The sequence below is a fragment of the Gobio gobio genome (genome assembly GCF_949357685.1).
Source record: "Gobio gobio genome assembly, chromosome: 10".
In the NCBI taxonomy this organism is placed as follows: domain Eukaryota; kingdom Metazoa; phylum Chordata; class Actinopteri; order Cypriniformes; family Gobionidae; genus Gobio; species Gobio gobio.
Genome location: NC_137116.1, coordinates 9828132 through 9839647, shown reverse-complemented (window position 1 = coordinate 9839647; position 11516 = coordinate 9828132). Strand labels below are relative to the sequence as shown.

Below are 11516 nucleotides of genomic sequence, written 5' to 3'. Positions count from 1 at the left end.
CGATTTGTTAAGCTTGGAACATACTCTGCAAGAACAAAGAAATGTGTCCGTTTTCTCGAGGTGGCAAGAACAAGAACAAAGTTTGTTCTGGCCAGGACATTCCATACTTCACGAGAAAAGCAGGTGCCGAAAATATCTCCTTTTCTCCGCATTAACCCCGCTCACTTTAAAATTCTGACCAATCACACAATAGTTCTCGGACACCCACAAGAAAAAAGTTCTGCTCAGACGATGTGTCGAGAACAAGCTGCGAGAACTCCCGAACCAGGGCAGCCCTGGGAGCGAGAACTTTTTTTCTCTGTTCTTGCGGAGTATGTTGCGGCCTTTAGAAGCAGGAAAAATGGGCAACAGTAAGGATTTGAGAGAGTTTGACAAGGGCCAAATTGTGATGGCTAGACGACTGGGTCAGAGCATCTCCAAAACTGCAGCTCTTGTAGGGTGTTCCCGGTCTGCAGTGGTCAGTATCTATTAAGCTTACCTGGGGAACACATGGCACCAGGATGCACTATGGGAAGAAGGCATGGCGGCGGAGGCTGTGATCCTTTGGTGGTATTCCCTGGTGGCTGTGGCTCTTTCAGCAGATAATGCGCCTGCCCCAAAGCAAACATGGTTCAGGAATGGTTTGAGGAGCACAACAACGAGTTTGAGGTGTTGACTTGGCCTCCAAATTCCCCAGATCTCAATCCAATCGAGCATCTGTGGGATGTGCTGAACAAACAAGCCCGATCCATGGAGGCTCCACCTCACAACTTACAGGAATTAAAGGATCTGCTCCTAACATCTTGGTGCCAGATACCACAGCACACCTTCAGGCGTCTAGTGGAGTCCATGCCTCGGTGGGTCAAGGCAAAAGGGGGACCAACACAATATTAGGCGGTCATAATGTAATGCCTGATCGATGTATAAACTGGTAAATCCAACAGCCCTGTTCTGTACCTTTAAAGTCCTCATGAAATCAAAAATTGACCCTTTAATTTGTTAGCACACATTACTAGTCTTGTCGTGAACAATTCATTTGTGCAATTTAATGCACAGAAAAAAAATTGTATTTGTCATGCAATCTTCAATAAAAATCTGAAAATGTGCTTCCATTGGAATGGCGCTCCCTCTCTAATGATGTCAGTTTGACAGCTTGAGTTGAATATCCTTAACCACGCCCCTCCAACCATGAGCGAGCCTGGCCAAGCCTTGGCATCAAGGCCCCGCCCACACTCCCGCTGATTCGCATGCACAGCTGTCAATCATGTTATTGTCCTTAATTTAACCAGGTAAAAACTTTCTGAGATTAAAAAGCTCTTTTTCAGAAGTGACCTGGCCAAGATGAGCAGCCACAGAAGTTCTCGCAATATTACAATTACAAAACATAGCAATATCAATACACATGTAAAAACATTTTTACTTTAACTCTTTAAAAGTGCTACATTGACACTAAAGTCTGCATCTTCAACTCATTTTGTAAAGTGCTTCAATCACTCCAATCAGCTTGTTTTACTAATTCAGTTTGTACAGATAGAACTGAAAGGGTATACATGTATACATCTCCTTTTAATAATGGAATAACAAAAGCAGATTGAAATTTTTTTTGAATTTCATTTATACACAACAAAAGATTAAACATACTGTATATGTCAACGGTCCAGAGATCGGGTCGTCGGGGGCCTCGCCTTCGACTGTCGCCCAATCCACTAAGCCCCAACCCCTTACGATCCCTCCTGCAGGTGGTGAGCCCACAGGAGGGCGGCCCCATGTCGCTCCTTCGGGCTAAGCCTGGCCGGGCCCTACCCCGGGCCTGGCTCCAGGGTGGGGCCCCGGCTGCGCCATTCCGGGCGACATCACAGCCCTTGTTTTAACTGTGCTCATAGAGGGTTTGTGAAATGTTCTTAGTCTGGCCCGTCACCAAGGACCTGTTTGCCTTGGGAGACCCTACCAGGGACATATAGCCCCAGGCAACATAGTTCCCAGGATCATTCGGGTACTCAAACCCCTCCACCACGATAAGGTGACAGTTCAAGGAGAGGATGGTGGTCCCTCTTTTCAAGAAGGGGGACCGTAGAGTGTGTTCCAACAACAGGGGGAATCACACTTCTTAGCCTCCCCGGGAAAGTCTATGCCAGGATACTGGAGAGGAGAATTCGACCGATAGTGGAACCTCGGATTCAGGAGGAACAGTGTGGTTTTCGTCCCGGTCGTGGAACACTGGACCAGCTCTATACCCTTTCCAGGGTGCTGGAGGGTTCATGGGAGTTTGCCCAATCAGTCCACATGTGTTTTGTGGATTTAGAGAAGGCATTTGACCGTGTTCCTCGTGGCATCCTGTGGAGGGTGCTCTGTGAGTATGGGGTCCCCTGCTTAGGACTGTTCAATCCCTGTACGACCGGAGCAGGAGCTTGGTTTGCATTGCCGGCAGTAAGTCAGACCTGTTTCCGGTGCATGTTGGACTCCAGCAGGGCTGCCCTTTGTCACCGGTTCTGTTCATAACTTTTATGGACAGAATTTCTAGGCGCAGCCAAGGGCCGGAGAGTGTCCGGTTTGTGGACCATGCGATTTCGTCGTGATTACACTGGGACGGTTTGTGGCGGAGTGTGAAGCGGCTGGGATGAGAATTAGCACCTCCAAGTCCGAGCCCATAGTTCTCAGTCGGAAAAGGGTGGATTGCCCACTTCAGGTTGGTGGAGAGTTCCTGCCTCAGGTGGAGGAGTTCAGGTATCTCAGGGTCTTGTTCACGAGTGAGGGAACGATGGAACAGGAGATTGACAGACGGATCGGTGCAGCTTCTGCAGTAATGCGGTCGATGTACCGGTCTGTCGTGGTGAAGAAGGAGCTGAGCTGTAAGGCGAAGCTCTCGATTTACCTGTCGATCTACATTCCTACTCTCACCTATGGTCAAGAGCTGTGGGTCATGACCGAAAGGACAAGATCCCGGATACAGGCGTCCAAAATGAGCTTTCTCCACAGGGTGGCTGGGCGCTCCCTTAGAGATAGGGTGAGAAGCTCAGTCACTCGGGAGGAGCTCAGAGTAGAGCCGTTGCTCCTCCACATGGAGAGGAGCCAGCTGAGGTGGCTCGGGCATCTATATCGGATGCCTCCTGGACGCCTTCCGAGGGAGGTGTTCCAGGCACGTCCCACCGGGAGGAGGCCCCGGGGAAGACCTAGGACACGCTGGAGGGATAATGTTTCCCGGCTGGCCTGGGAAAGCCTCGGGGTTCCCCTGGAGTAACTGGAGGAAGTGGCTAGGGAGAGGGAAGTCTGGGCGTCTCTGCTTAGACTGTTGCCCCCGCGACCCAGCCCCGGATAAGCAGAAGATAATGGATGGATGGTATATGTCAACGGGGTGGCAATAAAATCTGCTGCTAGTTTTAAAAATGGTGGTTCTAATTGATCGGGACCAGTCAACTTATTTACATCCAATAATTTTAGAGCTTTTTGAATCTGACCAATAGTAAACTGTTTAAACCTGAAATCAAGATTCAACAGATGTCGCCTTCTATAATCCATGTCCTTATTCATTTCTATAGTTTTAGTTCCTGAAACAGGGATCCAGCCAGAGGTGGACAGTAACTTTTAAAGGGATAGTTCACCCAAAAACAAAAATGTGATGTTTTCCTGCTTACCCCTAAGGCATCCAAGATGTAGGTGTCTTCGTTTCTTCAGTAGAACACAAATGAAGATTTTTAACTCCAACCGTTGCTGTGTGTCACTCATATAATGCTTATAAATGGAGACTAATTCTATTAGAGTAAAAAAAAACATGGACAGACAACTTCAAATTAAACCCCGTGGCTCGTGACGACACATTGATGTCTTAAGACACGAAACGATCGGTTTCTGAGAGAAATCGAACGGTATTTGTGCAAATATATCGCCGCATATCAGATGAACGCTTCAGCTCTCCAGACTGCCATCACTTCCCGTAGGTGAGGTCAAAATAGCGGCCGGGTCATAGATATATACATAGATACCTCATTAGTGCCTGCGTGGATCATGGCGTGGATCGCTCGAATGAGGAATCTACGAATACATATCTATGACCCGGCTGGAATTTTGACCTCACCTACGGGAAGTGATGGCAGTCTGGAGAGCTAAAGCGTTCGTCTGATATGAGGTGATATATTTGCATAAATACCGTTCGATTTCTCCCAGAAACCGATCGTTTCGTGTCTTAAGACATCAATGTGTCGTCACGAGCCACGGGGTTTAATTTGAAGTTGTCTGTCCATGTTTTTTTTTACTCTAATAGAATTAGTCTCCATTGACAAGCATTATATGAGTGACACACAGCAACGGTTGGAGTTAAAAATCTTAATTTGTGTTCTACTGAAGAAACGAAGACACCTACATCTTGGATGCCTTAGGAGTAAGCAGAAAAACATCAAATTTTCGTTTTTGGGTGAACTATCCCTTCAAGTAATCGCAACTCAATTTTATCAATTTAGAAAATTCTAGTTTTAAATTAATCCAACATAATCTTTTAAGTAATATTTACAAATGTCTTCTTGTAAGCCACACATTAACACTGTAAAAAACACAACTTGAAAAAAATTGAAATGACTGACTTTGTTTTGTTGGTTCAGCAAAAATCCACACTGTAAAAATCTTGTACAACAACAACAAAAAATCTTAGTACTAATTTCCCCTAGCTTTTTCTAAATAAAAACTTTTGTAACTTTTTTCTAACTTTTGTAAATAACAGTTATATGAACTGAAAATAAGTTGTCTGTGACACAAACTAATTTTTTTGTTGACTCAACTTGACATTATTTGTTTTCTGGAGAGATGCAACTATTCTGTAACAAATCTTTTGTAGTTGAGCCAATTCAACAATTTGTGTCTATTGGAAACAGAATAGGTTCAGATGTAGAATTTTTTTTATTGAAAATGTTTGGTCTCCATTTTGGTGATGAGCGTTTCCTTTAGTTGGGCAGTTTGACTCTTGGTGTTTTATGTGAGTTTGTGGTTTTTGTAACAGTGTTTAACAAAGATTTTTAAATACGTTGCGGGAACTTTTTTTAAGACAAAAACACAGACATCAAGAATAGGCATATGAATCTCAACAATGGTGACATGTTTCATGCCACAATGCATAGTGGGAGCCATCATTTTTATATTAATATTTTATTTAAATATTTTTAATAATTTTAATAATTTTGGCTCCCAGCATGCATTGCAGCATGAAGCATGTCACCATTGTTGAGATTCATATGCTGATTCTTGATGTCTGTGTGTGGCGAAATACTTTTTTTTTTCTTCCCGTAATGCATTTTAAATTCAGAATGTCTGATCTGCTGCAACAAAGTTTTGCTGGTAAAATAATGTTGTAAAATATTGGTCAGAATTAAGATTATTGATTTATTAGAGTTTATGAGGCTGAAAACTTAATCATCTTGGTTTCTTTCTTAGCAACAAATTATGTGTTTTGCTCAAAACTGTTGCAAAGGCCACACACTCACACCAAGAGGCTAACTGTCCAACCAAAGGAAACACTCATCGCCAAAATGGTAATGATTTTCAATAAAAAAAATTTACTTCTGTTTCCATTGGACAACATTTCTTGAATTGGCTCAACTACAAAATATTTGATACAGAATAGTTGCATATCTCCAGAAAACAAATAATGTCAAGTTGACTCAACTAAACATTTTTTATGTCACAAACTTATTTTCAGTTCGTATAACTGTTATTTACAAAAGGGGAGTCAAAAAAAAAAGCTAGGGGAAATGGGATTTTTTTTTTGTACAACCTTCAAATTTTTTACAGTGAAGGCCCAATCCCATTTCTACCCCTTACCCCTTCCCTTTCCCCTAGTACCCCTCTGTTTTGCGCATTCACGTGAAGGGGTAGGGGTGTCTGGATTCTCTTTTGGCTGGAGTGGTGGGGGTAAGGGAAAGGGCCAGATAGACCTTCAAGCGAAGATTACATGCTCGAATCAGCATGTAATGGAGCGGTTAATAAACAAAGAGAACAGTTTTGCCCGATGGAAAAGCGGCTTCACTAGTCTTGTATGTTCTGTATCATTCTGTATCACCTTAGGAAACTCAGGCTCATATACGTTTTTGAACTGAAAACAAGCACCATTTTATTAAGTCCAAATACAGCGCAAAACTCTGTTGAGAGTGAGTAATTTGTTAAAGGTGCTCGTGCCTGATTTCTGTTAGATATAGCCAACGCACTTCATTGTTGTTCATACTGGTTAAATGTCACAGGACACTAATAAAAGAAACAGGATATGATGACGTGTAATGGTAGTATAGTAGTGGTGTCCCATTTCTTAGGGGAATATTTTCACCCCCACGCCTTTGCACTCTGTTTCAAGCGGCAAGGGAACGGGTAGGTGTAGGGGAAGGCGAAGGGGTATAAAATAGAATTGGGATTGGGCTTAAGTTACTTTTTTTCCAAGCTACTTTTATTTTTTAAATGTATTTTATCAATTAAATTATTTTCTGATTTTTTTTTTTTTTTTAAGTACCATGAAACAGTAAACCAGCATCTCAATACAAAACATTTATTCACTTTAAAATTGCAATGCAACACTGCAAAACACAGTACTTATTTTTTTACCTTTATATAAAGCTGACTTAAAGTGTAAAAAAAAACAAAAAACAACAAAAAAAACCTTTATGTACTATAAGAGGGTATAGCAACAGTAGTATTTCTAATTTGCATAACAGTTTTTTCAATGGCCATTGGTCTCCACTGAGAACAGTAATTCAGTCATCTAATTAAAAATGTGTTTTGAACAATGTTAAAACATGAAATTAAAATAATTATTACATCAGCTGATAAAAAAATATCACTGAGAAAAGTGAACACCAATTTAAAGGGTTAGTTCACCCAAAAATGAAAATTCCTTGCCCTCATGTCGTTCCAAACCTTCGTTCATCTTCAGACACAAGATATTTCAGATGAAATCCAAGAGCTCTCTGACCGTTAATTAACACTTTCAAGGCCCTAAAGGTAGGAAAGACAATGTTAAAATAGTCCATATGACTCCAGTGGTTCAACCTTCATTTTATGAAGCAATGAGAACACGCTTTATGTGCAAAAACATACAAAAATAACTTTATTTAACAATTTTGTTTTAGCGCCAGTCAGAGAAATCGTTAGCCAAGTCATGTAATTCAAGGCAAATTTAAGCATTTATCAAGAATACAAACATTTAGCTTTATCATTGCATCTGTCTATAAGCATCAAACCATTAAACAGTTCATATTTAATGTCATTATTACATTTTTTAGTGTCGTTGGGTTGCCAGTAATGCAAATTCAGTCCTGTCACCCAACAAAATGGCGCCTGTCATGAACATTTGTGTTTTTGCAAAAACTAAATCCAATTGTTTAGTCTTTTAAATAAATTTTACTTACAAAGTATCTCGAAAAGGCACACATCTAAAAAGCTTGTAAACATTACTCAAGATAATACACACACCATGTAATTGTAAAAAAACATGTGTTTACTACAATATTATATTAATTAAGTTGCTCAAAATATTAAGTGAAGTACCAAACATAGATTTATTTATTGAAAATATAGATTTTTTTTGTTACTATTACAACCCCACAGAGTAATCTTTCCCAGTGTAGTAAAATAAACCAAAAATAGTAAAACGAAGCAATTAATTTATTCATGCCGCAATGCATTCTGGGAGTACCCTTCCTCAGGTCAAAAGTTGACACAACTTAAATAGTTTAAGTAAGAACAACTTGATGCAATTAGGCTTACTAAATTGACTGTTAAGTGCATGCAATGCTTAGCCTGACGTCGTCATCCTCAATTCTAGTCAGAATATGAGTCTGATACTGCTCCGTTGGGCTGTGATTATGTGGCGTGTTTCAACCGAACCAGGAAAGACCTCAATTGGATAGACCTACAACCAATCAGAGCAACGGAGCGACGCCTAACGTTAGTTATCAAATGTCAACAGAACTCAACTGCAATGTGTTGCCATGTCCGCGGGTTGAAGCGACCCCAATTATGTGATATACAGACCCAGGAATGCGATTTTTAGCTGCCAGCCCTGCCAAAATAACACATATTTACCCCCCAAATGCCTTTTTTCCCGGAGAACCCCCCCTGGAAAGCTATTGGGCTTGTTTTTGTCTAGTTTTGAGTAACGTTAGCAATTGGGCGGGGTTTGTTGTAAAAACTTGGCAACCCTGTACCTGCACGCACGCTGAAATAAGTAGCCTAACGTTAGAAGAAAAATATGAGTGTAAACGATCTTTGCCGGTGTTGTAAAAAAAAGGATACACAGAGTAAACTTACCAACAACACGATCATCATTTCTGAGAGAAATAGTAAAGGGGAATGCATATACGAACAAGTTCTCCATTTAAGATTAGAACAAACTCAACCCAAGCGCCTTTGATGACGTAGATGATTACGTTACTGTTGATCATCTGTCCATCATTGTCTAAAGCCCGCCCTGACAATTTCATTGGCCCGAACAGTTTCTGTTCGGGCATAATTACTTCTCTACCGATCAAGTCCAGACCGAACTGCCCGAGTAAAAATGTTGTGGGCGGGGCTAAGTTCGGCTGGCATCCAGGCTATGCAATGCTAGTTGAACTACTAAAATTGCGTTCACTTTACTTGAAGAAAACGTGGAAACCGATTGTACATTTTTTTTAAGTCGCCATAGCTGAAAATGACAATGTTGAGAATAATAGTTTGCAGAACATAATATACGTAACACTGTTAATTAAATGGAACTACTTGAGTAATCTTACTATTAAAGGGTTAGTTCACCCAAAAATGAAAATTCTGTCATTAATTACTCACCCTCATGTCGTTCGACACCCGTCAGACCTCCGTTCATCTTCGGAACAGAAATTAAGATATTTTAGTTAAAATCTGATGGCTCTGAAAGTCCTCCATTGGCTCAATGGCACCGTTCACTCTCAAGACCCTTAAAAGGTAATAAAGACATCGTTAAAAAGTCCATCTCACTACAGTGGTTCTAAAATAACTTTATGAATCGGCGACAATAGTTTTTGTGCGCAAAAAACCCTAAATAACGACTTACATAGTGATGACGATTTCAAAACAAAGCATCATGAAGCTTCGAAGCGTTATGAATCACTGAGCCGAATGATGATTCAGATCGCGTGTCAAACCGCCAAACTGCTGAAATTTGTCGATTCAAACCGCTGAATCATACAATTTATACGAAACAAAACTTAATGAAGTGGTCACATTCATGTCTGACCCACTCCATGCATCTTATGATGTGTCCTTTCTCACTCATAATCGACATAGATAGACAGATTGACAACATACACTCACCTAAAGGATTATTAGGAACACCTGTTCAATTTCTCATTAATGCAATTATCTAATCAACCAATCATGGCAGTTGCTTCAATGCATTTAGGGCTGTGGTCCTGGTCAAGACAATCTCCTGAACTCCAAACTGAATGTTGGAATGGGAAAGAAAGGTGATTTAAGCAATTTTGAGCGGGGTATGGTTGTTGGTGCCAGACGGGCCGGACTGAGTATTTCACAATCTGCTCAGTTACTGGGATTTTCACGCACAATCATTTCTAGGGTTTACAAAGAATGGTGTGAAAAGGGAAAAACATCCAGTATGCGGCAGTCCTGTGGGCGAAAATGCCTTGTTGATGCTAGAGGTCAGAGGAGAATGGGCCGACTGATTCAAGCTGATAGAAGAGCAACTTTGACTGAAATAACCACTCGTTACAACCGAGGTATGCAGCATTTGTGAAGCCACAACACGCACAACCTTGAGGCGGATGGGCTACAACAGCAGAAGACCCCACCGGGTACCACTCATCTCCACTACAAATAGGAAAAAGAGGCTACAATTTGCACAAGCTCACCAAAATTGGCCTGGTCTGATGAGTCTCGATTTCTGTTGAGACATTGAGATGGTAGAGTCAGAATTTGGCGTAAACAGAATGAGAACATGGATCCATCATGTCTTGTTACCACTGTGCAGGCTGGTGGTGGTGGTGTAATGGTGTGGGGGATGTTTTCTTGGCACACTTTAGGCCCCTTAGAGCCAATTGGGCATCGTTTAAATGCCACGGCCTACCTGAGCATTGTTTCTGACCATGTCCATCCCTTTATGACCACCATGTGCCCATCCTCTGATGGCTACTTCCAGCAGGATAATGCACCATGTCACAAAGCTCCAATCATTTCAAATTGGTTTCTTAAACATGACAATGAGTTCACTGGACTAAAATGGCCCCCACAGTCACCAGATCTCAACCCAATAGAGCATATTTGGGATGTGGTGGAACGGGAGCTTCGTGCCCTGGATGTGCATCCCCCAAATCTCCATCAACTGCAAGATGCTATCCTATCAATATGGGCCAACATTTCTAAAGAATGCTTTCAGCACCTTGTTGAATCAATGCCACGTAGAATTAAGGCAGTTCTGAAGGCGAAAGGGGGTCAAACACAGTATTAGTATAGTGTTCCTAATAATCCTTTAGGTGAGTGTAGATAGACATAAAAAATTAAATCATAATATTTAAACATAAATATAAAAATAAATACCTTAATGGCTGCAACAATTATAGCACAGAAATGTCATGTCGGAGTGGGATATGAGTGATCATAGTGAGCGTGAGCGGTTCATGAGTGGAGCATTTTGCTGGATTTTGCCAGAAATGCCATCATTTTTTTATATTTGTAACTCTTTGGTAGATTATACATTTATAATACATTACTACTAGTACTGTTACTACTAATAAAACCGATCTCTGGGGGCCCCAAAAGTGTGTGGGCCCTCAGAAATGTCCTAACTTTCCCCCCCTTAGCGGCGCCCCTGAATGTTAATATCTCTCAGGATGGCAAAACAGTTAAACTATTTGACCTGTTTATAGAGGACTCTTAGTCAGGCACGTGCAGAGGGGGGGGGGGGGGGGGGGGGCTTTGGGTGCTCGAGCCCCTGCCCTTTTTCAAAATGAATCAAAAGTGCCCCTCTCAGACAAATATAAATGAAAATATAGTGGTCAATAAAACTAAATAAATGTGATTATTATAACATGACGATGTATACAATAGTAACGAACGGCTCAAAAATCGGACAATTTCAATTTGTTCTAAAACAAGCACTGTTCAATCTCAGCAACTATAGGAAGCATGTTTATTTGGAAAGGACGATGTTTCCTGTACACTTTATAATGTACAGAACTGTATAATCCATAATGCTGATTTGTTTTGGATCATTCCCAAAAATTGATTCCAAATTAAAGGAGCTGTTTTTCAATTGAAAAATAGCTAAGGTGTATGGACACATTTGACCACCAATGAGTATAAGTGTGAATTAGTAAGGAATACCTGAGGGCTAAATACAATAAAAAACATTAACATTAATGTTAACATTGTTGCATCTCCATCACTCTCCATTATAAAACGATCCTGTATGGTTGACGTAATATTCAATGCACACTATGCTGTACTGTTTACCAAAACTTGCTGCAAACCCCTGTAAAGTGGAGCTGTTGTGTATCAAGCCATTCAAATGTATTGGCACAGCGCTAGAAGTATAG

At 41.1% G+C, this 11516-nt stretch overlaps 1 protein-coding gene across 1 annotated transcript in view; it reads left to right on the top strand.

The window, feature by feature from the left end:
- The window catches only part of rab35b (RAB35, member RAS oncogene family b), a 761740-nt gene that overhangs the window by 672202 nt on the left and 78022 nt on the right, over positions 1-11516 (top strand). The window lies entirely within an intron of this gene.